Source organism: Phyllobates terribilis, unplaced genomic scaffold, assembly GCF_046119375.1.
Source record: "Phyllobates terribilis strain yellow unplaced genomic scaffold, ASM4611937v1 Scaffold_5__5_contigs__length_657084704, whole genome shotgun sequence".
In the NCBI taxonomy this organism is placed as follows: Eukaryota; Metazoa; Chordata; class Amphibia; order Anura; family Dendrobatidae; genus Phyllobates; species Phyllobates terribilis.
In genome coordinates this window covers 315,385,506-315,412,188 of record NW_027362765.1, presented here as the reverse complement: position 1 = coordinate 315,412,188, position 26,683 = coordinate 315,385,506, and the positions used below count along the sequence as shown (strand labels likewise).

Genomic DNA, 26,683 nt, shown 5'->3' with positions numbered 1-26,683 from the left:
CTCCTAGCTTCAAAAGAATTTTCTCTCGCCCCCAGGGCATCCCCATTTGCACAACAGGAATCTCCAGTCTCGCGGGCACCGACATAAAATATGGAATATCAGAAGTTCTATACTTTCGATAATAATGGGCCACATATTTTTAGTGGCATAGTCAGCTAAGGAACAATACACATATTTTTCCAGATCTGTGAGCCCTTCCGGTGCGCTGTAATGCAAAAGTACCAAAATAACAGACCGCAGCTATGCCATGTGTAGTCTCTAAAAAAAGGTAAATTCGTAATGAAAAATATGGTGTCACTTGTGGACTTCTGCAATCAACCAGCAAGAAGTTATCGTAGAAGTTTGATATTTTAATAAAACCATGAAGGGTGGAGCCCACCACACATGAGGTCATCACAGGGGGGTGTGTGGGCAGGTCGCACCTTCGGCATAAAAATATCTACAGTTGTGCTCAAAAGTTTACATACCCCAGCAGAATTTTTGCTTTCTTGGCCTTGTTTCAGAGAATTTGAATGAGAACAAAAAACCTTTTTCTCCACTCATGGTTATTGGTTGGGTGAAGCCATTTATTGTCAAAGTACTGTGTTTTCTCCTTTTAAATCTTAATGACAACCAAAAACATCCAAATGACCTGATCAAAAGTTCACATACCCCAGTTCTTAATACCATGTATTGCCCCCTTTAACATCAATGACAGCTTGAAGTCTTTTGTGGAAGTTGTGGATAAGGTTCTTTATTTTCTCAGATGATAAAGCTGCCCATTCTTCTTGGCAAAAAGCCTCCAGTTCCTGTAAATTTCTCGGCTATCTAGCATGAACGGCGCGCTTGAGATCTCCCCAGAGTGGCTCAATGATATTGAGGTCAGGAGACTGAGATGGCCACTCCAGAACCTTCACTTTGTTCTGCTGTAGCCAATAACAGGTCGACTTGGCCTTGTGTTTTGGATCGTTGTCATGTTGGAACGTCTTATGCACAGCTTCCGTGCTGATAAGTGCAAATTTGCCTTCAGTATTTGCTGATAATGTGCTGCATTCATCTTTCCTGCAACTTTTACCAAGTTTCCTGTGCCTTTGTAGCTCACACATCCCCAAAACATCAGCGATCCACCTCCGTGCTTTACAGTAGGAATGGTGTTCCATTCATCATAGGCAGAGGCGTAACTAGGGTTTTGATTCAGGGGGGGCGAAACTTCTGAGTGGGCCCCTAACCAGGTAACCCTGATTACAACTATAGTGGTGCACCCAGATAGTGGATGTAGGAGAACCTCAGCAGATGACCGCGCTGTTACTAAAAATAATCTCTATACTAAGACCAGCACTGATATTACCGACATATGGTGACCATATATTGATAGATAGCAGTCCTGCAGAACATATAAGAGATCACAGTACAGTTATATATAGTAACTTACAGCTGATGTTCTTTCTTATTAAATTGTTCACTTTTCCCGTCTTTTCCATCTGGCCCAGACCGACACAACAACTTCTCCATCCAGGACTCAGTCTCAGGACTGCAGAGATCACAACAAAGACACATTTGACTCCTTACATTTCAGGCACCGTCCCCATCTATTCCCAACCTGCACAAACCCCTCATCCTTCTGATACCCCAATACTGAGCCTCTGTTGCTGTACTTGTCCCTATTACTGCACCTGCTGTATGTCCTCTAGATGGTAAAACAAACCTCTAGAATATAAAAATGCCATGTGCGAGTATGCCCACATTTTGCCCCCTAGAAAGTAATAGTGCCCACTGTGTGCCCCTTTGAGGGTCATAATAACCTGAGTTCCCCTATAAGTGCCCACTTAACATTTAATAATGTCGTGAGTCTCCCTCCATGTACAGCTCCCCTCGACACAGTATGATGCTTTCTTATACACAGTTTAATTCCCCCTCACTGTATAGTACCCCCCACACAGTATATTAACCCTTAGTAGCCTCCAAACTGATGGCTCCGAAACTGTATGATGGCCCCACATTATCTCCCACACTGTATGATTTCCCCCACATTGTGCAAAGACCCCACATTAATCTCCCACACTGTATGATGGCCCCCACACTGTGCAAAGACCCCACATTTTCTCCCACACTGTATGATGGCCCCCACATTATCCTCCACACTGTATGATGGCCCCCACACTGTACAAAGACCCCACATTACCTCCCACACTGTATGATGGCCCCCACACTGTGCAAAGACCCCACATCATCTCCCACACTGTATGACCCTAACTGTAATCCCCACACTGTATGACTAGCCTACATATAGTATAATGCACCAGATAGTACTCAATATAGTATAATGCATCCCCCCATAGGCAGAGTCTGTAGTATAATCTACCCCATAAGCAAAGTCTGTAGCATAATCTCCCCCATAGGCAAAGTCTGTAGTATAATCCCCCCCCCATAGGCAGAATCTATAGCACAATCTCCCCCATAGGCAAAGTCTGTAGTATAATCCCCCCCCCATAGGCAGAGTCTGTAGTATAATCCCCCCCATAGGCAGAATTGGTAGTATAATCCCCCCATAGGCAGAGCGTGTAGCATAATCCCCCCATAGGCAGAGTGTTTAGTATAATCCCCCATAGGCAAAGTCTGTAGCATTATCCCCCCCATAGGCAAAGTCTGTAGCATTATCCCCCCCATAGGCAGAGTTTGTAATATAATCCCCCCCCATAGGCAGTCTGTAGCATAATGCCCTCATAGGCAAAATCTGTAGCATAATCCTCCCCCCATAGGCAAAGTCTGTAGCATGATCCCCCCATAGGCAGAGCCTGTAGCATAACCCCCCATAGGCAGAGTCTGTAGCATAACCCCCCATAGGCAAAGTCTGTAACCCCTCCATAGGCAGTCTGTAGAATAATGCGCCCCATAGGCAGTCTGTAACATACCCCCCCCATACACTGGTGGACACAGACAGAAAAGGGCCCCTGTGCAAGAACAATATATGGGCCCTTTGCAGCCCAAGAGCTCCTAATAATGCAAAATTATACTTGCTTTGGAGATACAAATGGGCCCCCTTACCTCTTGGGCCCCTGTGCAGCCGCACAGGTTGCACCAATGGTATGTCCGCCCCTGCCCCCATAGGCAAAGTCTGTAGCATAACCAGGGCTGTGGAGTTGGAGTCGGAGTCGTGGAGTCGGTGCTCATTTTAGTGGAGTCGGAGTCAGTATAAAATGGACCGACTCCTAAAATATACTGTATAATAAATTGGGTACAGTAGTTCAATGCAGAATGTGCGGAATTTTTTTTATAGGAATTTGGGAAAGTTATGAAATGTCCTATAAATAGATGTTCTATTCCTGATCTAAGGCTACATTCACACACAGTGTTTTTGCTGCGTTTTTTGAGGAATATGTTTTTCAGCTGCAAAAGCAGATCAGCTTTTTAAAAACCGCATCACCTGAAAGGTTTTTGAGCTCATAGATAATGTTTTCAATAGCAAAAGCAGATTAGAAAAACGCCGCACAAACTGACATGCTCATTCTTTGGGAGGATCAGTTTTTGAGCCCAAAAACGGATCCTCACAAAACGATGTGTCTGAATGTCATATCTTGAAACCCACTGACTTCGCTGGGATGCCCAGAGTCACTGCATTTTACTGCAAAAAACGGATCCGCAAAAACGCTCTGTGTGAATCATGGCCGTAGCCAGCGAGGAGCAGGGAGGGCAGCTGCCCCCCCCTAGAAGCAGGGGCACGCACCTATCAAAACTCACTTGTATGCTGCAGTGCTCCTGTCCTGCACCGGCTCCAGACTGCAGGGGGCAATCTCCCCTCTTCTGTCCTGTCTTCTGCCGTCTTCACCAGAGAGAGGAGGGGGAGGGGTGCCAGCCCTGCACAGGATCTGATTCCTGGGCCCCAAGCTGGAGAAAGTGAGAAAGTGAAAGTACTACTGCTCATCTCTGTCACAGGAAGGTAACTAATGCTAATATTGTAGGTGATTATTATGTGCTCTCTGTACAATGTGTGAACTATATGTGCAATATGTGCAATGTACTATTTGCTGTCTGTAGCTGTCATCTGTCTATCACACTCTATCTATCCCTCCATGTATTCATCTATCTATCCATCCCTCTATCTATCCATCTATCTGTTCATCTATCCCTCTATCCATCCATCTATCCATCCATCCTTTCATCTATCCCTCCATATGGCTATCTATCATCTATCTATCCATCCATCCCTGTATCTATCTATCCATCCATCCCTGTATCTATCTATCTATCCATCCATCTCTCCATCTATCCATCCCTCTATTAATCTATCTATTCCTCCATCTATCCCACTATCTTTCGATCCCTCCATCTATCCCACTATCTATCCATCCCTCCATCTATCTAGCCATCCCTCCATTTATCTATCTATCTATCTATCTATCTATCTATCTATCTAGCTATCCATCCCTCCATCTATCTATCCATCCCTTTATGACTTTATCTATCTATCTATTTAAATATAAGCAATATATGTGGGAGTCGGATTCGAAGTCGTGGAGTCGAAGTCGGAGTCGGTATAAGGGAAATTGAGGAGTCGGAGTCGCAGGTTTGGCTTACCGACTCCACAGCCCTGAGCATAACCCCCCCCCCTCATAAGCAGTCTGTAGCATACCCAACCATAGCCAAAGTCTGTAGCCTAATCCCCCCATAGGCAGTTTGTAGCATAATCTCCCCCCATAGGCAGTCTGTAGCATAACTCCCCCCCCATAGGCAAAGTCTGTAGCATAATCCCCCCATAGGTAAAGTCTTTAGCATACTCCCCCCCCATAGGAAAAATAAATAAACAATACTCACCTCTCCTCCTCGTTCCCCCGCTGCTCACATCTTCAGAATAGCAGGCCAGGCGCCAAGTGATGACGTCAGTGACGTCAGACGCAGAGGGGAGACTGATGGGAGAAGGAGCGTCGCCCTCCATCTCTCATCAATGAGCTTGTGATGCTGGCACCGGGGGCCCCCCTCCTGCTCAAGGGCCCCATAGCGGCCACCGGGCAGTGCAGGGACAGAGAGTCTCCCTGCTCTGCCCAGAGTGTAACTGTATGGGGGTTCTGTGCATACCCATACAGTTACAATAGCGTAGCTCTGGGAGGGCCTCCTCAGAGCGCAGGGGCCACCACCCTCTCTGCCCCTCGTTAGCTACGCTACTGATCATAGGCCTTGCTGACCCATTTCCAAATGTAAAGTTTGTGACCAAAAAGTTAAATTTTGGTCTCATCACTCCAAATTACCTTGTTCCAGAAGTTTTGAGGCTGGTCTTTGTGCTATTTGGCGTATTGCAGGCGAGATACTTTGTGGCATTTGAGCAGTAATGGATTTCTTCTGGCGACTCAACCAAGCAGCCCATTTTTCTTCAAGTGCCTCCTTATTGTGCATCTTGAAACAGCCACACCGCTAGTTTTCAGAGAGTCCTGAATAGCAGCTGATGTTATTTGTGGGTTTTTCTTTGCATCCTGAACAATTTTCCTGGCAGTTGTGGCCAAAATTTTTGTTGGTCTACCTGACTGTGGTTTGGTTTTTTGCAGAGCCCCTGATTTTCCATTTGTTAATCACAGTTTGAACGCTGCTGACTGGCATTATCAATTCCTTGGATATCTTTTTGTATGCCTTTCCTGTGTTATACAGTTTAACTACCTTTTCCCATACATCAGTTAACAATTCTTTTGCTTTCCCCATGACTCACAATCCAGAAACGTCAGTGGCAGGATGAAAGGTGCAAGAGTATGTCTGGATCCCAGAAACTCACTCAGCTTTTATGCTCACACACTGATTACAAGCAAACAGGTCACAGGTGAGGATGTTACCTTTAGTAGCCATTCAAACCCATTTGTGTCAAATTCTGAGCATGTTATCAGGCAAAAATCACCAGGGTATGTGAACTTTTGATCAGGGTCATTTGGATGTTTTTGGTTGTCATTATGATTTAAAAAGAGAAAACACAGTAGTTTGACAATAAATGGCTTCACCCAACCAATAACCATGAGTGGAGAAAAAGTATTTTTGTTATCATTCATATTCTCTGAAACAAGGCCAAGAAAGCAAAAATTCTGCCGGGGTATGTAAACTTTTGAGCACAACCGTAGCTTAAGATTGATCTATACTCATTGCCGGGAGGTATATATTCTATTAGCAAGGGGTCCCGTTCGATAACGGTCAAATCAATTGGAGCGCCTCCCCGTCAGCTAAACTGAATAGTCTCTGCGATCTGTATAGTAAGTTCCCTAATCAGGAGTTTGTTTACCTTTGTCAGAGAAAGAACAAGAGGATACATTAATGAACAAAGGGACAGCACTGCAGCACAGAGGCATGACATTACTTCATGACAATATTAATCACTGCAGCAAAATGTATCTAAGCTATTCCTGGTAATCTCATCTTCCATTAAGTATGGTAATGGATCTTGTGATGACATCATTGTTGACACCTCAGATCTTCAGAAACTACATCTAATCACATAAATTCCACTACTCTGACAGTCCTATTGACCTCCAGTTTTGTTAGTAATTCAGTACACCTCTTTATCATAACCATTAATGACTATTTCCTTATAATTCCAGATCACTGGACCTATTCCAGTTATTTTCTTCTAAATCCAGTACTCCCAAATGCTGGCACACATGAAATGTACTACTCTATATTTTATTTTTAAGAAGATATTGAACACAGAAAGCCATTAAAATCAGAACCACAAAAGGTTTTGCAAGGTTAAGATGCAAGTTAGACTTGAGACAATATGGTTGCTTACAAATGGGCCATTCTCTTAAAATTCCCACTCTGTTAAAGAGTATAACTAAACTGAAGTAAAGAAAAATCCTGGTTTTGTATACACCAGTGTTAACCTTCTTAGTGCTGAGCTTTCTTGGCTAGTTTTTCGAGAGCTGGTCTTGCTAGGATTGGTCTTCCTAATACTAGTCCTTTAAATACATCTGACCATTGGGGTATGTTGACTGACTCTCCGTTTTGTTTAACCTCTTTTGCCATTCCCATTTGTCTGCAACACACAAAAAAAAATCCATGCAGAGAACATTACCTCCAAAATGAATGAGTCATTTCAAGTTCTGCAACACTACGAATGGCAGGAGTTTTTACTAGTGAAGAATTTCACAATCTCATCCCACCAAGAATTGTACAAATCATAGTTTGATTACTTTTAGGATATTTTTCTTAGTACTGGCAATAGAGAGCTAAGTAGTTTTTTCTGCCTCTCTTGAGTCTTAAGTATCCTGAAAGTGCTCGAGAACTTCCAAATATTTAATCATATCATACAACCCACCTCCTATGGCAAGACAGGAGGAGAGCATATTGATTTGTCTGACCAAAAGGAAGACTGGTTGATACACCCAGTTCTGATCCTCTTTTCTGAAATTCAAAATTGGATATTTTTACAGTAAAGTCTGGGCCGAGGTAATGTTTTGGAAGCATATGTGGGAGTATGAAAAGTTAGATGTTGCTTCATGATAATGTGAAAACATAACTTCTCATTATTAAGTTGCCAAAATAGAGGTCCTCTAAGTTCCTCTACTATCTGGAGGTAAGTAGTATCTTCCTTTCCTCAACCAGGTTTGTTAAATACCTACTGTAGTTGGTGACACCATAGGGGCAAATTAAATCAGTGTGTACTTGTCTACACAGGGAAGTGGCCACTTTAGAAATCCCCTCAGGTGTGTGAATGTACTTAACCCATCCCTTTGGGTTCCAAGCTCATAATTTTTCATGGACCAACCCCATATCAATGTGATTTAAAAGTTAATAAATAGACCCTCGGAAGGGTATCAGAGAAGCGAAGATACTATCATCTATATCTTGAACATGCCATTCATCATACAATGTGTTTCTTTGTTGTCAAATTCAGTTATACCTAACCAATTATGGCCTATTTCCCATGGCCAATAACCACAGAGAAGGGTCTAGAACAATATATTTGCATTCATTTATATTTTCCCTTGTAGTGCAATTCACACAAGGGTATTTTGGGTCACAATATTGGTTTCTCGGTGTAAACATAAGAATACCGCACAATACAAATATCTCTACATACATTCTAGTGGACGGTTAGGGAAGAAAGCATACCAACAGAAGTGCATAAGAATAAATGGTTTCATACCCATAATCAGATGAAAAGTATAATATTGAATGACCCTGAGTGTCCATCTTCATACTTCTTCAGGGACCCCTTCATGAATGCCTCTCCTTCCTCCTTCGTTAATCTTCCAAACAGAAACACAAATGGTTTACACATTAGTCGTAACTTATTGACCCAGCTCACCAGTTAGGACACAATGCACACAGAATGTGTCACGGTTCCACCCCTCACTGTGTCTGGGATGCAGTTACTGACAGCTCAGCTGTCCAATCTTGTACAGGGGTGTGCTGGAGCGGTCGGTACTTTGATTGACAGCTCGATCATCCAATCAAGCACAAGGGTGTGAAGAAGCTGTCAGTGTGTTGATTGACAGCTCGGCTGTCCAATCTGAGACTGGGAGGCGATGGCCATCTCCAGGTGTTCATTATCCCAGGTGACTGCCAGGCTACTTAACTGAGCTGTTTCTCCCAGACCTCTGCCAGACATACATTCAGCTAGTGTGAGGTTTGTTTCTCTGTGCCTAGTGTTCTGTTTATTGGTCTTCTGTTGCCTGACCTTGTTCTGACCATCCGTCTGATCAACCCCTTCTGCTCTGATCTGCTATCCTCCTGGTATTGTTCGGACTCCTTGACTATTCAATCTCTAGGTTTGGCCGTGAAAAGTGACTCAGATTCACAGAATGGTAATTTTCCTAAGGCTCGGAAGTTAGATAAATAAACTCAAGACCACAATAAATGGAATATACTTATGCAAATGACAGTAAGTACAGGGTGGGCCATTTATATGGATACACCTAAATTAAATGGGAATGGTTGGTGATATCAACTTCCTGTTTGTGGCACATTAGTATATGGGAGGGGGGAAACCTTTCCAGATGGGTGGTGACCATGGCAGCCATTTTGAAGTCGGCCATTTTGGATACTTTATTTTTTTCAATGGGAAGAGGGTCATGTGACACATCAAACTTATTGAGAATATCATAAGAAAAACAATGGTGTGCTTGGTTTTAATGTAGCTTTATTCTTTCATGAGTTTTTTACAAGTTTATGACCACTTATAAAATGTGTTCAAAGTGCTGCCCATTGTGTTAGATTGTCAATGCAACCCTCTTCTCCCACTCTTGACATACTGATAGCAACCCCACAGAAGAAATGCTAGCACAGGCTTCCAGTATCCATTGTTTCAGATGCTGCACATGTCGTATCTTCACAGAATAAACAATTGCCTTCAAATGACCCCAAAGATAAAAGTCTAAGGGGGTCAGATCGGGAGACCTTGGTGGCCATTCAACTGGCCCACGACGACCAATCCACATTCCAGGAAACTGTTCATGTAGGAATGCTCGGACCAGACACCCACAATGTGGTGGTGCACCATCTTGTTGGAAAAACTCAGGGAACGTGCCATCTTCAGTGCATAAAGAGGGCAACACATCATGTAGCAATTTCAGATATCCAGTGGCATTGAGGTTTCCATTGATGAAGAATGGCTCCACTATCTTTGTACCCCATATATGACACCATACCATCAAGATACGAGATGTGCAGCATCTGAAACAACAGATACTGGAAGCCTGTGCTAGCATTTCTTCTGCACATCAGTGTGTCAAGAGTGGGAGAAGAGGGTTGCATTGACAATCCAACACAATGGGCAGCACTTAGAACACATTTTATGTGGTCATAAACTTGTAAAAAAATCATGAAAGAATAAAGTTACGTTAAAAGCAAGCACACCATTGTTTTTCTTATGAAATTCTCAATAAGTTTGATGTGTCACATGACCATCTTCCCATTGAAAAAAATAAAGTTGGATACAAAATGGCCAACTTCAAAATGGCCGCCATGGTTACCACCCATCTGGAAAAGTTTTCCCTCTCCAATATTCTAATTTGCCACAAACAGGAAGTTGATATCACCAACCATTCCCATATAATTTAGGTGTATGCATGTAAATGGGCCACCCTGTATATACACTGCTCAAAAAAATAAAAGGAACACTTAAATAACACATCCTAGAATGAATGAAATATTCTCATTGAATACTTAGTTCTGTACAAAGTTGAAAGTGCTGACAACAAAATCACACAAAAATCATCAATGGAAATCAAATTTATTAAGCAATGGAGGCCTGGATTTAGAGTCACCCCCAAAATTAAAGTGGAAAAAAACACACTACAAGCTGATCCAACTTTGATGTAATGTCCTTAAAACAAGTCAAAATGAGGCTCATTATTGTGTGTGGCCTCCACGTGCCTGTATGACCTCCCTACAACGCCTGGGCATGCTCATGATGAGGTTGCAGATGGTCTCCTGTGGGATCTCCTCCCAGACCTGGACTAAAGCATCCGCCAATTCTTGGACAGTCTGTGGTGCAACGTGACGTTGGTGGATGGAGCGAGACATGATGTCCCAGATGTGCTCAATCGGATTCAGGTCTGGGGGAACGGGCGGGCCAGTCCATAGCTTCAATTCCTTCATCTTGCAGGAACTGCTGACACACTCCAGCCACATGAGGTCCACATTGTCCTGCATTAGGAGGAACCCAGGGCCAACTGCACCAGCATATGGTCTCACAAGGGGTCTGAGGATCTCTTCTCGGTACCCAATGGCAGTCAGGCTACCTCTGGCGAGCACATGGAGGGCTGTGCGGCCCTCCAAAGAAATGCCACCCCACATTACTGACCCACTGCCAAACCGGTCATGCTGAAGGATGTTGCAAGCAGCAGATCGCTCTCCACGGCATCCCCAGACTCTGTCAGGTCTGTCACATGTGCTCAGTGTGAACCTGCTTTCATCTGTGAAGAGCACAGGATGCCAGTGGTGACTTTGCCAATCCTGGTGTTCTGTGGCAAATGCCAAGCGTCCTGCATGGTGTTGGGCTGTGAGCACAACCCCCATCTGTGGACGTCGGGCCCTCATACCACCCTCATGGAGTCAGTTTCTAACAGTTTGTGCAGACACATGCACATTTGTGGCCTGCTGGAGGTCATTTTGCAGGGCTCTGGCAGTGCTCCTCCTGTTCCTCCTTGCACAAAGGCAGAAGTAGCGGTCCTGCTGCTGGGTTGTTGCCCTACTACGGCCCCCTCCACGTCTCCTAGTGTACTGGCCTGTCTCCTGGTAGTGCCTCCAGCCTCTGGACACTACGCTGACAGACACAGCAAACCTTCTTGCCACAGCTCGCATTGATGTGCCATCCTGGATGAGCTGCACTACCTGAGCAACTTCTGTGGGTTGTAGAGTCCGTCTCATGCTACCACGAGTGTGAAAGCACAACCAACATTCAAAAGTGACCAAAACATCAGCCAGAAAGCATTGGTACTGAGATGTGGTCTGCGGTCCCCACCTGCAGAACCACTCCTTTATTGAGGGTGTCTTGATAATTGCCAATAATTCCATCTATTGTCTATTCCATTTGAACAACCGCATGTGAAGTTGATTGTCAATCAGTGTTGCTTCCTAAGTCGACAGTTTGATTTCAAAGAAGTTTGATTTACTTGGAGCTATATTCAGTTGTTTAAGTGTTCCCTTTATTTTTTTGAGCAGTGTATATAGCAATGTATAAAAAAAATCACTAAGTAAAAATATAATTTGAAGGGACATAAATCTGTGCACATATTAGCGATCCAAAAATAAACCTGAGACACAGTATTTGTGGACTAAGGATTTTCCTGCGACTTTATAGATGGGTTCAATAGATCGTAAAAAGTCGCTTTTCCAAATACAGATGTTATGAACATGTCGTGCAATATTATATTTCTTCTTATACAGTAGAGTCATAGCCGAAAGTATTGGAACCCTTGAAATTGTTCCAGAAAATGAAGTATTTCTCTCAGAAAATTATTTCAACCACACGTGTTTGTTATACACGTTTATTTCATTTATGTGTATTGGAACAACACAAAAAAAACAGATAAAAAAAAGGCAAATTGGACATAATTTTACACAAAACCCAAAAATGGGGCAGACAAAATTGTTGGCACCCTCAACTTAATATTTGGTTGCACACACTTTGGAATAAATAACAGCAATCAATTGCTTCCTATAACCATCAACAAGCTTCTTACACTTTTCAACTGGAATTTTGGACCATTCTTCTTTTGCAGACTGCTCCAGGTCTTTCTTATTTGAAGGGTGCCTTCACCCAACATCAATTTTAAGATCTCTCCAAAGCTGTTTAATGGGATTTAGATTCTGACTCATTGCTGGCCACTTCAGAACTCTCCAGCGCTTTGGTCCCATCCATTTCAGGGTGCTTCTTGAAGTATGTTTAAGGTCATTGTTCTGCTGGAAGACCCATGACCTAGGATGCAAACCTGCTGGAAGACCCATGACCTAGGATGCAAACCTGCTGGAAGACTCATGACCAAGGATTCAAACCCAGCTTGCTGACACTGGGTACTACATTGTGACCCAAAATTTATTGGCAATCTTCAGATTTCATAATGCCTTGAACATAGTCAAGGCACCCAGTGCCATAGGCTGCAGAACAACCCCAAAACATCTTTGAACCTCCACGATATTTGACTGTAGGTACTATATTCTTTTCTTTGTAGGCCTCACTCCATTTTCAGAAAACAGTTGAACGATGTGCTCTACCAAAAAGCTCTATTTTGGTTTCATCTCTCCACAAGATGCTTTCCCAGAAGAATTTTGACTTATGTACATTTTTGCAAGCATCAGTCTAGCGTTTTATGTCTCTGTGTCAGCAGGGGGTCCTCCTGAGTCTCCTGCCATAGCACTTCATTTCATTCAAATGTTGACGGATAGTTTGCTCTGACACGGATGCATCCTGAGCCTGCAGGACAGTTTGAATTTCTTTAGAACTTGATTTGGGCAGCTTATCCACCTTCTGGCTATCCTGTGTTGAAACCTTTCCTCAATTTTTCTCTGCTGTCCACATCCAGGGACATTAGCTACAGTGCCTTGGTTTGTTAACTTCTTGATTATGTTGCACACCATGGACAAAGGAACATCAAGATCTCTGGAAATGGACTTGTAACCTTGAGATATGTGATATTATTCAACAATTTCGGTTCCCAAGTCCTCAGACAGTTCTCTTTTCCTCTTTCTGTTCTCCGTGCTTAGTGTGGCACACACAGACACACAATGCAAAGATTAAGTCAACTTCTCCCTGTTTTTTTCTGGTTTCAGGTGTGATTTTCATGTTGCCCACACCTGTTACTTGCCACAGGTGAGTTTGAACAAGCATCACATGTTTGAAACAAAGTTGTTTACCCAGGTGCCAACAATTTTGTCTGGCCAATTTTATATTATATAAATATATAAATATCACATATAACATACAGTGGGTACGGAAAGTATTTAGACCCCTTTAAATTTTTCACTCTTTGTTTCATTGCAGCCATTTGGTAAATTCAAGAAAGTTCATTTTTTTTTCTCATTAAAGTACACTCTGCACCCCCATCTTGACTGAAAAAAACAGAACGGTAGAAATTTTTGCAAATTTATTAAAAAAGAAAAACTGAAATATCACATGGTCATAAGTATTCAGACCCTTTGCTCGGTATTGAGTAGAAGCACCCTTTTGAGCTACTACAGCCATGAGTCTTCTTGGGAATGATGCAACAAGTTTTTCACACCTGGATTTGGGGATCCTCTGTCATTCTTCCTTGCCGGTCCTCTCCAGTTCCGTCAGGTTGGATTGTGAACATTGGTGGACAGCCATTTTCAGGTCTCTCCAGAGATGCTCAATTTGGTTCAGGTCAGGGCTCTGGCTGGGCCAGTCAAGAATGGTCACATAGTTGTTCTGAAGCCACTCCTTTGTTATTTTAGCTGTGTGCTTAGGGTCACTGTCTTGTTGGCAGGTGAACCTTTGGCCAAGTCTGAGGTCCAGAGCACTCTGGAAGAGGTTTTCAACCAGAATATCTCTGTACTTGGCCGCATTCATGTTTCCTTCAATTGCAACCTGTCACTCTGTCCCTGCAGCTGAAGAACACCCGCATAGCATGATGCTGCCACCACCATGTTTCACTGTTGGGATTGTATTGGGCAGGTGATGAGCAGTGCCTGATTTTCTCCACACATACCACTTAGAATTATCACCAAAAAGTTCTATCTTCGTCTTATCAGACCAGAGAATCTTATTTCTCATCGTCTGGGAGTCCTTCATGTGTTTTTGAGCAAACTCTATGCGGGCTATCATATGTCTTGCACTGAGGAGAGACTTCCATCGGGCAACTCTGCCATAAAGGCCCTACTGGTGGAGGGCTGCAGTGATAGATGACTTTGTGGAACTTTCTCCCATCTCCCTACTGCATCTCTGGAGCTCAGCCACAGTGATCTTGGGGTTCTTCTTTACCTCGCTCACCAAGGCTCTTCTCCCACTATTGCTCAGTTTGGCTGGACGGCCAGGTCTAGGAAGACTTCTGGTGGTCCCAAACTTCTTACATTTAAAGAATTATGGAGGCCACTGTGCTCTTAGGAACCTTGAGTACTGGAGAAATTCTTGTGTGTTCTTGGCCAGATCTGTGCCTTGCCACAATTCTGTCTCTGAGCTCCTTGGGCAGTTCCTTTGAGCTCATGATTCTCATTTTGTCTGACATGCACTGTGAGGTCTTATATAGACAGGTGTGTGCCTTTCCAAATCAAGTACTATCAGTTTAATTAAACACAGCTGGACTCCAATGAAGGAGTAGAACCATCTCAAGGAGGATCACAAGAAAATGGACAGCATGTGACTTAAATATGAGTGTCTGAGCAAAGAGTCTGAATACTTATGACCATGTGATATTTCAGTTTTTCTTTTTTAATAAATTTGCAAAAGTTTCTACATTTCTGTTTTTTTTCAGTCAAGATGAGGTGCAGAGTGTACATTGAGAAAAAAAAATGAACTTTTTAGAATTTACCAAATGGCTGCAATGAAACAGAGTGAAAAATTTAAAGGGGTCTGAATACTTTACGTACCCACTGTATACATTATATGCTATATATAATATCTCTTCAAATTCAATCTTCACAGTTGTCTAGACGCTTGTGACAAACTCTTGCTGTTACCTTTGTTTACAAATTCTACTACTAGAATTCACTATTCTACTACTCAACCTCTGAGTGCTGAGATTTTTTCTCAATTTATGTTACTGACTGGATCCCTACTCAGGCACCGCAACTATCAGGGAATGACGTATAGTACGAAATAATAGTTTCTCTCCAATAGGCATTTGAAGCGCCACTCCAGGTGTTTTTTTATTCTTGCAGCACTGGAGTGGTGCTTCAAATTTAAGTTCTCTGCCCTCGGTTTTATACTTATCCGCCATTGTCTTCCCCGTCTATTGCTGGCGCTCCAGCACATCTCCAGCAATCTGTGACCTTTTGGCTACTCCAGTGTTTGCTAGCGTGAGCCTGAAGTCACTTTTCAACGCAAATCTATGAGAGCCTCGTACTAGCTCTCACAGACATTCCATAGAGAGCTTGGGACATAACTTATGACTTCCAGCCAGTCAGAAGTTGTGGTCACAAGATGGTGCCGCAGGACTGGAGAGGCGCAGAAAAAAGGTGAAGACGGTGGCGGGTAAGTATCAGACTACGGTCAGGGACCTTACATTTAAAGCATCACTCCAGTGCTGAAAAAAAACCTTATGGAGTTTTGCTTTAACCTTTTTACGACCTTGGACGTCCAAGGTCGTGTTCCTGCCTTTGATAGGTGCTCCGACACCGAACCTGCATCTTTCCCTGCACATGACAGCTAATCTGATCTGCTGTCATATGCCTCTAACAGCCACTGGTGGATCTGAGATCCACCCGTGGCTGTTAACCAGTTAAATGCCACTGTCAATCACTGACAGCGGCATTTAACACATGCCGGCAGGAAGCGTGTCACAAGTCCCGCCCATTGGCGCCCCTATGAAGTGATTGCTGGACGTTGATGGGTTGTTATGACAGCAGACCCCCGTCCATGGTCATTGTTCATCTCCTATGAATGCCGAGGAGATCGTGATTTCTGCTACACATAGCAGTGCTGAAGCATGGCTATGTGCAGCACAGGCGATGACTGCAGCTTCAAGTCTCCTAAGGGGACTATTGAAGCCAGTATAAAGTAAAAAATAAAAATCCCGGGGGCGTGGCCTGGCCATGAAGCAAAGCAGACGCACTTAGAGAGCTCGTGCTTTCCAGAGCCCTTACAGCAAAGCATTAGCCATCACAAGCAGATCCCAGCCTCTACATGAGAAGAAAATCCGGTCTCCGCTCCCAGGCACCACGGGAGCTCATCTCTGGATCCACTGACTCTGGCATCACCCGGTATTTATCAGTCTCAGGCAGCGCGGGAAAACAGATCACACGTGCAGATATGGCTGCTGCTGTGGGAGGACCGAGTGTGCAGAGCCTGAGGGGAGCAAGCTTACCTGCTGCTGAAGCCAGATTATCACATGGAGGCCGCACTCCGGGGAGACCGACACAGGGAAAGGGGGGGGGGGCAGTTCAAGTGGGATCCGTGTTAGTGACAGTGATAATGCAGGCATGCAGAGAGTGGAAAGCTCCAGGTCCCACCCCTCCCCCTCCAAGTCAGCTTCACCATCTACTCAGTTAACCCATTCCTCTACCCCAACTGAATCTCTGAGGAGTGCAGGAGCTACAAGCAGCACAGTTCTGGGATCCCTTGCATCTGACTCTGACACTGGCGTGACTGAGAATAGCAGTATGATTACCCAGGATGGCCCTGGGACCCTTATTAGCTTTGCAAATCTCGGGGATCCCTCGCTCCTGACTATGAACGCTGGAGAATTATGGGCCCATTTAAGTGCTATCCCCACTAAGACTAATATGGAGGGTTATATCCAGCGTTTGGAGGCCGTATGCAAGGGGGAAATTGGCTCCCTCAAAGAGGATGTTTCTAATATAAACTCTGCCGTCACTGCACTTGAAGCTAAAGTGGATGAACTATCTACCCAGCTCCACACCCAGCAGCATATTTTGGATCAGCACTCCCAGAATTTTGATCTAGTTCTGGGTATGCTAGAAGACTACGAAAACAGAAATCGGAGAAACAACATTAGACTCCGAGGTCTCCTGGAGTCGGTGGCTCCACGGGACCTGAATTCAGCCCTACAGCACCTTTTCAACTCATTGCTGAGTAGATCCACGGAGGAATATCTCGAGCTGGACAGAGCTCACCGATCCCTGGACCCCAAACACCCTGACCCATCTAGACCTAGAGACGTCATTTGCAGGATCCACTTCTTCCAAATTAAAGAAGACATTATGCGTAAAGCTAGAGAGAACGATGCCATAGACTTTAATGGCACAAATATTCAACTTCTAGTGGACCTCTCCCCTATAACTCTGGCTAAAAGAAGGGCTCTCCAATCTCTTTTGGAGGCTCTGCATGCGAAGAACATTACTTACAAGTGGGGATACCCCTTTCAGCTTCATGCTTGTGGGGACACTGGCACGGTGACCCTGAGATCGCCATTGGATCTTCTGGATTTTTCATAGTCTCTGGGGTTGCCACCAGTCACCCTGGGAGAGTGGCCCCGTTTATCCTCTTTTGGGTTCAGAGGAGCGAGGAGAGGTGGGAGAGTGACAATGGGAACTGAGAGGAAGAGGAGAAGATACCCTTGCAGTGACTCCACTGGTCCCTCTGGTGACTCCTGAGCCTTAGGAGTCTGTCCTATCGTAGTCACTCACTCTCTCCACTGTCTTTTACCTCATGTCAGAGTTTATTAATATTAGTAGATTTCTTATGGGGGGCTTTGCAGTCCTTGGGTGGAACCTCACTATGCATTGCATTGGCTTATTAGGTCTAGAAAATAGTCCACAGGGATTTCCACCACCTTTTAGTTGCCTCTGGTTTTATGTAGTGTTAAGGGGAATTTTGATAAGTCTGGGGCACTGGATTTGTTTAGTTGCATAAATTAATTAACAATGTATAATTAATTTGCTGTAGGGGCCTGGCTGATTGCTCGTGTTTTAGGGTACAGTCACTTCCCAAATTAGGGTGTGTCTTTGACACTACTTACAGAGATTTCTCTGTTTAATCTTAGTCCATAGGGGTAGCTACCTGTGGTCTAATAAGACGGAATTTCTTTCTCCGTCTGAACCTTTTATTCATATTCTGTCCCTTCTAATCTTCCTACTGATTTTTCTTCCATTTCTTCTTTCTTAAGGGCTTACCTCTTCTACACCCAATACCTCTTCCCCTTATACCACCACTCGGTCCCATCACTGATTCTTGCATTAATTTACGATGTCCACTTTGAAACTTTGTTCTCTGAACATTAGAGGGTTTAATACCCCAGAAAAACGCTCACAGGTACTTTACCATATGCATAAGAAACTGGTTCATCTATTACTTTTTCAGGAGACACACTTTAGGTCAGATCGGATACCGTCACTAGTCAACCATAAATATTACTCACATTGGTTCCACAGCAGCAACCCAGACTCAAAATCTAAAGGGGTCAGTATAGCCCTACACAAGTTGCTACAGGCTCAAGTTCTTGCCTCTAAACCTGATACGCAAGGAAGGTATTTGTTCCTAAAGATTAAAATTATCAGAGATGTATTTACCATCGCTAACTTTTATCTCCCTAACCAGGATCAGATTAGAACTTGTAAAGCTTACTTACGCGACCTTACAGCATTCGCAGAGGGTGCGGTAATAGTCGGAGGAGACCTCAATTTCACGCTGGATCGGGTCCTGGACTCATCTACGGGTAGGTTGGCCGTACCCCCTTCCCAGTTGGAGAGCCTGAGAGCTAAACTAACGGAATCTAGATTGGTCGATGTCTGGAGACTGACCCACCCCTCCACACGTGACTATACTTTTTACTCCACGGTACATGATTCATATAGCAGAATAGATTATTTTTTAATTTTCACAGACTGCTCTCGTTTCACCCGTTGACACAAATTGACCCAATGATTTGGTCGGACCATGTCCCGGTTTTACTATCCTTGACATTACCTGAACTCTCATCGAGCGAGTGGACTTGGTCCTTGCACCCGGGGCTTCTTAAAGATCCCACTTGCCAAGAGGCAATCAGGACAGCAATCTCAGATTTCTCCAATATTCATAAAGATGACCCCACAGCTTTGCCATTTCAGTGGGAGGCCCTAAAGGGAGTCATACGGCGAGTACTCATCCAACAAGGGGCACGATTGAAGAAGGATAGGGCTTCTACCATTACTAATCTGCTGACGCATATTCAGGCTTTAGAGTTGGATCACAAAAGTTCACAAAATCCACAGGTCATGATTGATCTGTTGAAAGCTAGAACTGACTTGAGCTCATTGCTAGATACAGCAACAGCGAGACAGAGAGACCGTATCTATATGAATACTCAGACAAGCCTGGTAGAGCTTTAGTACGATTTTTGCATCCTAGAATTCCTACTACCTATATACCCATCATTAAATCTAAATCAGGTAAATCTCTTCATTCCCCTCTGGAGATTGCAGACTCATTTAGGGATTATTACAACTCCCTTTACAACCTTAGGGGACCTTTGGCAGACATGGCCGTGTCCGACTTCCAGGAAAGAGTGGACGATTACGTAAATTGTACTCAGATTCCCCCTCTGCCATCTGAGGAAGTGGTGGCCCTTGAGACCCCGTTCTCAGAACAGGAGGTACTGGATACGGTCAAGTCTTTGGCAAATGGCAAAAGCCCAGGCCCGGATGGATTCCCGGCTAATTTTTATAAATTTGCACCAAATTTAATATAATTTATGACGAAGCTCTTCAATTCCATCTCTGAGAATTGCCATTTTGCCCCTCAAACCTTAGCTGCCACGATTGTCGTTATTCCCAAACCAGGAAAGGACCCCTTGGTATGCGCAAATTATTGGCCTATCTCCCTAATTAACGTAGATGTAAAAGTATATGCCAAAGCAATCGCAAACAGATTAAGCTCGCTACTTCCTAGCTCTATTCATGGAGATTAGGCTGGTTTTGTACACCGCAGAGAGGCTAGAGATAATACTATAAAAACATTGCTCCTAACCTCCCATATGCGTAAACATGAGATCCCAGCATGTCTATTATCTATTGACGCAGAAAAGGCATTTGATCGTTTGGGGTGGAGCTTTCTGAGGTCTGCCTTGACACAACTTGGGTTGGGTCCGGACATGCTAGGTAGGATTATGGCACTATATCGGGGTCCCACAGCCCGACTTAAAGTTAATGATATTTTCTCATCCCCTCTTCATATAGCTAATGGCACAAGACAGGGGTGCCCTCTTTCTCCCTTACTCTACATCATTGCAATGAAGCATCTGGCAGTAACACTGAGGAATGCATCAGATATCAAAGGCGTCAATGTTGGTCAGAATCATTTTAAATTGTCCATCTATGCAGATGACCTTTTGATTTATATCACTAATCCGATCATTGCCTTCCCAGTGCTGATGAGAGAGTTCCAACGGTTTGGAGAAGTATCTAATTTTAAAGTTAACTATTCCAAGACAGAGGCCCTAAATATATCTCTCCCTGACGATTTAGTTCGGAGACTTCAAACTTCCTTCCCATTTAAATGGGAGGATAAAGCAATAAAGTACCTGGGAGTTTGGATCCCCAGAGATGGGGTAGACCTGTTTTCATTGAACTATGTCCCACTTTTACACAAAATGTTTTTGGATCTTAAAAAAATACAGTAGACCTCAGCTATCATGGTTCGGCCGTATAAACGTTATTAAAATGGATATTCTCCCTCATTTCCTTTATCTTTTTAAAACTGCCCCAATAACAATACCTGATTATTTCTTTAATCGTTTACAATCTGCTATCAAGTTTTGTTTGGGGCGCTCGTAGACCCCGAATTAGGCTCTCGGTTTTGACTAGATCCAAGACACAGGGGGGCACAGGTCTCCCTAATTTCAAACGATACTATCAAGCTATTCTCTTGTCTAGATTGTGCAAGTCATTATATCTCCAATCAACCAAACAGTGGGTGACTATAGAAAAACTCCTCTCCCCTGGCTCTCTATATTGGGCACCATGGTGTGGTGCCAATTCTAGGCCCCCGATCTCAGACTTTCCACCACTTACGCAGATAGTGCTGACATTTTGGGATAGAAATCGGGGGAAACTAAAAACTTAGTAATACACCGTGCAGACTGAGCCACCTCTTCGACAACATTGATTTCCCCCAGCGGTGGATAGGACTACGTTTTTATGTTGGAAGTCTGATGACCGGGTGAGATTGGGACAGGTGGCGGACAGGCTCTCTGGGCTCTCCGATGTGGGGGAGTTAGGGGACATATGCCGTAGCAGGCCACGGTCTTGGCTTGAATTCACCCAGTTGAAGGACTTCCTCTCAGGTATTTCTTTTAACAGACCGACCCGATTTGAGTCCTTGATGCTGTCTACTGAGGGCCCTACCCACACAGTCTCCTTGCTGTATAATTTGATCCTGGAAACGGTATCTATTGACACCCCTAGCTTTATTACAGCATGGGAGAGAGACTTGCAGACTACCCTCTCTGAAGCTGACTGCCTGAAGATCTTTACCCTTACTCACAAGATCTCTGTCTCTTGCAGATCACAAGAGAAAAATTATAAAATTTTAACACGCTGGTATAGGTGTCCTGTGCTTCTCCATAAATTCAACCCTGCAATCCCGAATACATGCTGGAGATGCGACAATGAGGAAGGGTCTATGCTTCATATATGGTGGTCTTGTAGGCTTCTTCGTCCATTTTGGGGTGCGGTTTTTAATGCCTTTCGCTTGATGACGAGTGTCTACTGTGAACCATCCCCTCAAATTGCCCTCCTTTCATTGATTCCTGGGTCTATAACAACCATAAAGAAAGGAATTCTGAGGTTCTGCTTAGTGGCGGCCAGAACAATTATCCCCCGATACTGGAGAGCGGTGAGGGTTCCAACTTCAGCTGAGTGGGTGTCCGAAATGGATAGATTGGGCGCATGAAGTCGATGATGGCTCTAGATAGCGACTCTGACCGTTCAAGGCCAAACATGGTTCCTTTGGGAGACATTCAAGGTGAGCTTAGAGTTTCGGGACTGGTTAAGTGAGTCCTCATAACCCCCATATAAGGTAATTGGAACCGAGGCTGGATTAGCCCCCCCCCCCTCTTTTCCCCACTTCCAATCTTTTGTCTCTATTTCCTTTTCTTTCTCTTTACCTGACTTTATCTCTTCTTCACTGTCCTTTTCCTACACCATTTAAGAATGTTTAGTTTAAAATTTACTAAGTGGTGTTTGGACAAGATGAGTCCAACCTGAGATATCTTGGATTACAAGTTTGATTTGTTTCTTTATAAAGTTGTATTATACCTGAATGTGAATACATATGTATTCATATGTATACTATTTTTCTTGATTATTTTTCCTGATTGTTGTATCTTATCTTTGACAAAATTTAAATAAATATATTTACGGAAAAAAAAATAAATAAAAAAATAAAAATCCCCACAAAATTTCAAATCACCCCCCTTTTTCCCCTTGGAAAATTAAAAAAAAAAAAAAAAAAAATCAACAAAATACACATATTCGGTAACGGTGCATTCAGAAACTTTCGATCTATCAAAATATAAAATAAATGAATCCAATCGGTAAATGGTGTAACAAGAAAAAAAAATTGAACAGCCAGAATTATGTTTTTTTTTCGCCGTGGCAACATTGCAATAATAGGCGATCAAAACAGCATATTTATCCCAAAATGGTATCAATAAATCCGTCAGCTCAGAGCGCAAAAAATATGCCATCACCCAGCCCCAGATCCCGAAAAATGGAAATGCTAAGAGTTTCGGAAAGTGGCGACATAAGCCAATTTCTTTCCTTACGAATTTCTGATTTTTTTCACCACTATAATAAATACCTATATATTCCACCTATAAATGTTTGGTATCTGCGTACTCGTACTGACATGGGAATCATATTGGTTGTATTTTATTTTTTAAAAGTTTTATAGATCTTTTTTATATATGGTTAGGTACTGAAATGGAAGACATTTATTCGTTGAGGAACTTAAAAAAAATAATTGGGGAATAAAATGTACTCATTCCTACTCTGAACATAACATAAGATCAAAAAAATAAATATTATCAAAAGATAAGGGTAATATTTGACCTCCACTCATTTTAAAAACGTTGATGTTAATAATTATCTGGATTTTTCTAGCGGACATTTTCCCAAATGAATTAAAAATATTCCATATGGACAATATTGGCGGATTAGGAAGAATTGTACATTAGGCAAAGATTTCCTGAATTAATCAAAGTTATTAGAAGGAAGATTCCTTGAGAAAAGATACAACAGGAATATCTTAAGAGATGCTTTCAGCAGTACAAAACATCTTAACAGACAGATTGTTATGATCTGCAACATAGGCTAAGGAAAGAAGGGGAGAGCTGTCCCTACAGTAAGACTAAGCTGAATCCCTACGATGTAGCGGGCTACCTGTACCTTCGTTCAGACTAGCCTTAGTCCTCGGCTAGTCTGAACGAAGACCTATAGAGTTAAGGGAGGGGTCCCTAAAAGAACTAAGGACTGAGACAAAAATGGACACCTCCTAAACAGAAGTAGATGCAGAGCACAAAAGACAAACAGACAAAACGTACTAGAGGTCCCAGAGGACCAAGAGAACTGACAGAGAAAGGCACAGAAGCACCTGGCTAGGGAGACAGTCAAAGACTGAAGTCCAGCAAAGCCAGAAGGGCGGAGCTGGAATATAAAGGCAGATGGTCACGTGACCGCAAAACACAAGATGGAAAAAACAAACAGGAGGGTTCTAACACAGATTGCCTTTCCAAATAAAAACAATACAATTAAAAATGAAACAAAAAACATTAGTAGTATAGTAGGAAATGAAAATAAATCAGAATCATATAAAAGCAGATTGAAAAACAGCCTCATTGCAGCCTTTAACAAATCCTACAAATCAATTAAAACTGTTCTGTCTAAACATTGGTCTATCGTCAAAAATGTTCCTATTTTATCAAGTATTCTTCTAAAAACTCCAGGTGTCATTTACAGGAGGAATATGACTCTCAAAAATCAGCCCTGTGAAGGACCTGTGAAGGACACCAGTAGAGTCGGAGCAGGGAGACTATCTCTGTTTTGAGATCTAAATGGATATTTCTGATGTGGCAATCCTAAATGCAAATGCTGCTCGATTATAAAAACACAGTTGCTCAATATTTACATCAATCATAACTAAAGAGACTTTTTATATTGATCAGTTTTTTAATTGTGGAACATCTTTTGTGGTTTATCTGCTCAATTATAACTGTAATTTACAGTATATGGGAGAAACAAGCAAGCCTCACAGTGTGAAATAAATAATCATAGACATATCATCAAAAAATGGGGTTCTAAACCATAGTCTATGTAGACATTTTTTATTGGATAATAAAAAAAAAAAAAGAGTACAAATTTAAGGCTCACTATATTAGAACAGATACAGGATTATACTGTATATTGACACCAGGAATTAATAAATTGTGAATCCTACTGGATCTTTAAATTTTCCACATTGGCACCTGACGGGCTAAATGAAACTATTGAAAACCCACAGTAGTGCAATGCTTCCAGGCTAATTAACATAAGAAGCATTATTCTATTATATTATTTCAATAATTTTATGCACATACACTTGTATACATAACATTTATATATATTTTTATGTGTATATATATATATTTTATAAGAATTTTTTTGTTGTATAATCATGATTTTATGAATGAGATTTGCATATTCTGTTGTATACAATTATATATTCATTGTTTTTAACTGTGAATATGTCATCTCTGTTCCATATTTAAAGAAGGAGGTTTCTTTCATATACAACTAGCTATTGCATGTAGGATTGGGTCCCCCATCCTGGTATATGCTCCCCCCATCCTGGTCCCCCTTCCTGGTATATGCTCCCCTATACTGGTCCCTCATCCTGTTATATGCTTGCCCATCCTGGTTCCCCATTCTGGTATATGCTCCCCCATCCTGGTATATGCTCCTCAATTCTGGTATATGCTCCCCAGTTGCGTTATATCGTCCCCCATCCTGGTATATGCTCACCCATCCTGGTATATGCTCACCTATCATCCTGGTCCCCTATCCTGGTATATGCTCCACAATACAGGTCCCAATCTTGGTCCATGCTCCCCCATCCTGGCATATGCTCTCTCTTATTCTGGTATATGCTCCCCAATCCTGGTCCCCCATCCTGATATATGCTCCCCCATCCTGGTCCATTCTCCCCCACCCTGGTCCATGCTCCTCAATCCTGGTCCCCCATCATGGTATATGCTCCCCCCATCCTGGTATATGCTCCCCCCATTCTGCTCCCCCATCCTGGTATATACTGCCCAATCCTGGTATATGCTCCCCATTCATGGTATATGCTCCCTCCCATTCTGGTATATGCTCCCCATCCTGGTTCATGCTCCACCATCCCAGTCCTCCTTCCTGGTATATGCTCCCCCATCCTGGTCCATGCTCCCCCATCCTGGTATATACTCCCCAATTCTGGTCACTCATCCTGGTATATGCTCCCCCCCATCCTGGTATATGCTCCCCCATCCTGGTATATACTCTCCAATCATGGTATATGCTCCCCACATCCTGGTATACGCTCCCCCATCTCAGTCCTCCTTTTTGGTTTATGCTCCCCCATCCTGGTATATGCTCCCCAATCCTGGTCCCCCATCCTGCTATATGCTCCCCCATCCTGATCCATGCTTTCCCATCCTGGTATATGCTCACCAATCCTGATCCCCAATCCTGGTATGTGCTCCTCAATAATGGTCCCCCATCCTGGTATATGCTCCCCATCTGTAAAGGGAAGTGTCCTAGGTTGTACATGTATATATGTATCTGTATGCTAGCCATGCTTGCAGATAAGTGTACATGTATATATTGGCCCCCATCTCCTTATGTGTTTCAGTCTGTTTGCTGCTGTTGGGGGCAGGATCAACAAACTGTCCAGCCATGTACTAAAACAGGTTTTGCGAGTATGGCTGGACATGTACAAAGACCTTAGCCAGTGGGCGGGGAATACCACCTCATTTCCTGTGCAGGACTAAAAAACCCCAGAGCACTCATGTGCTGCCCTCTTTGCTCTTTGGATGGAGAGATGGAGAGATGGACATAACACATGGCTGAGTATCTCTCTTCCCCTGTAACTCTTTACTTACTAGCCCTACATACATTGTACTAACCTTACTATCCTTGTATATATATATATATACTGTATATAGGGAAAGTTAGTATAGTTGGGTGGGCTGATATTGCATGAGTGATTAGGAAACATGGGTGGAAAATAGGTAATTGGGAATTGTATATTGTTATTATTATTGTGTACTGTGTTAATGGGATAAATAGTAGTATATTAACTGCAGACTTTTGTGTAATAAATACCTTTTATTAGCACACGGTTTTGTCTCAGTTGGTGTATAGTATAAGGCACAGATAACGTTAGTGGATATTAATTATTAATAATCAAGTTTGATGTTAATAGTTAATATCGGACCTCAATAGAGGAGTAGGAGAGTTCCCCCATTAATTACTGATATTTTTGGAGGGAATACCTCGTCCTTTAACAATGGCGAGCCAGCCAGGAGAATTGCTGTGGTCTGCTCTATTGGAGCAAGCATGTGCTCATGATAGTATGTGTATAGACAGACGGTCTGTTTTGAAT

General features: G+C 43.0%; 1 protein-coding gene across 6 annotated transcripts in view; it reads right to left on the bottom strand.

Annotated features, from left to right (window-relative positions):
• The window catches only part of LOC141273084 (uncharacterized), a 167,467-nt gene that overhangs the window by 68,497 nt on the left and 72,287 nt on the right, over positions 1-26,683 (bottom strand). For 2 of the 6 annotated variants that reach the window (XM_073684447.1, XM_073684446.1), the window contains exon 2: positions 8,096-8,198. The exons of 2 other annotated variants lie outside the window; for them this stretch is intronic. The gene's annotated coding sequence lies outside the window, so the exon portion shown is untranslated. Of the gene's footprint in view, positions 1-1,411; positions 1,511-3,717; positions 3,855-8,095; positions 8,199-16,433; positions 16,760-26,683 lie in introns of those variants that run through there. 2 more of the 6 variants (XM_073684444.1, XM_073684448.1) reach the window with 2 other exon arrangements.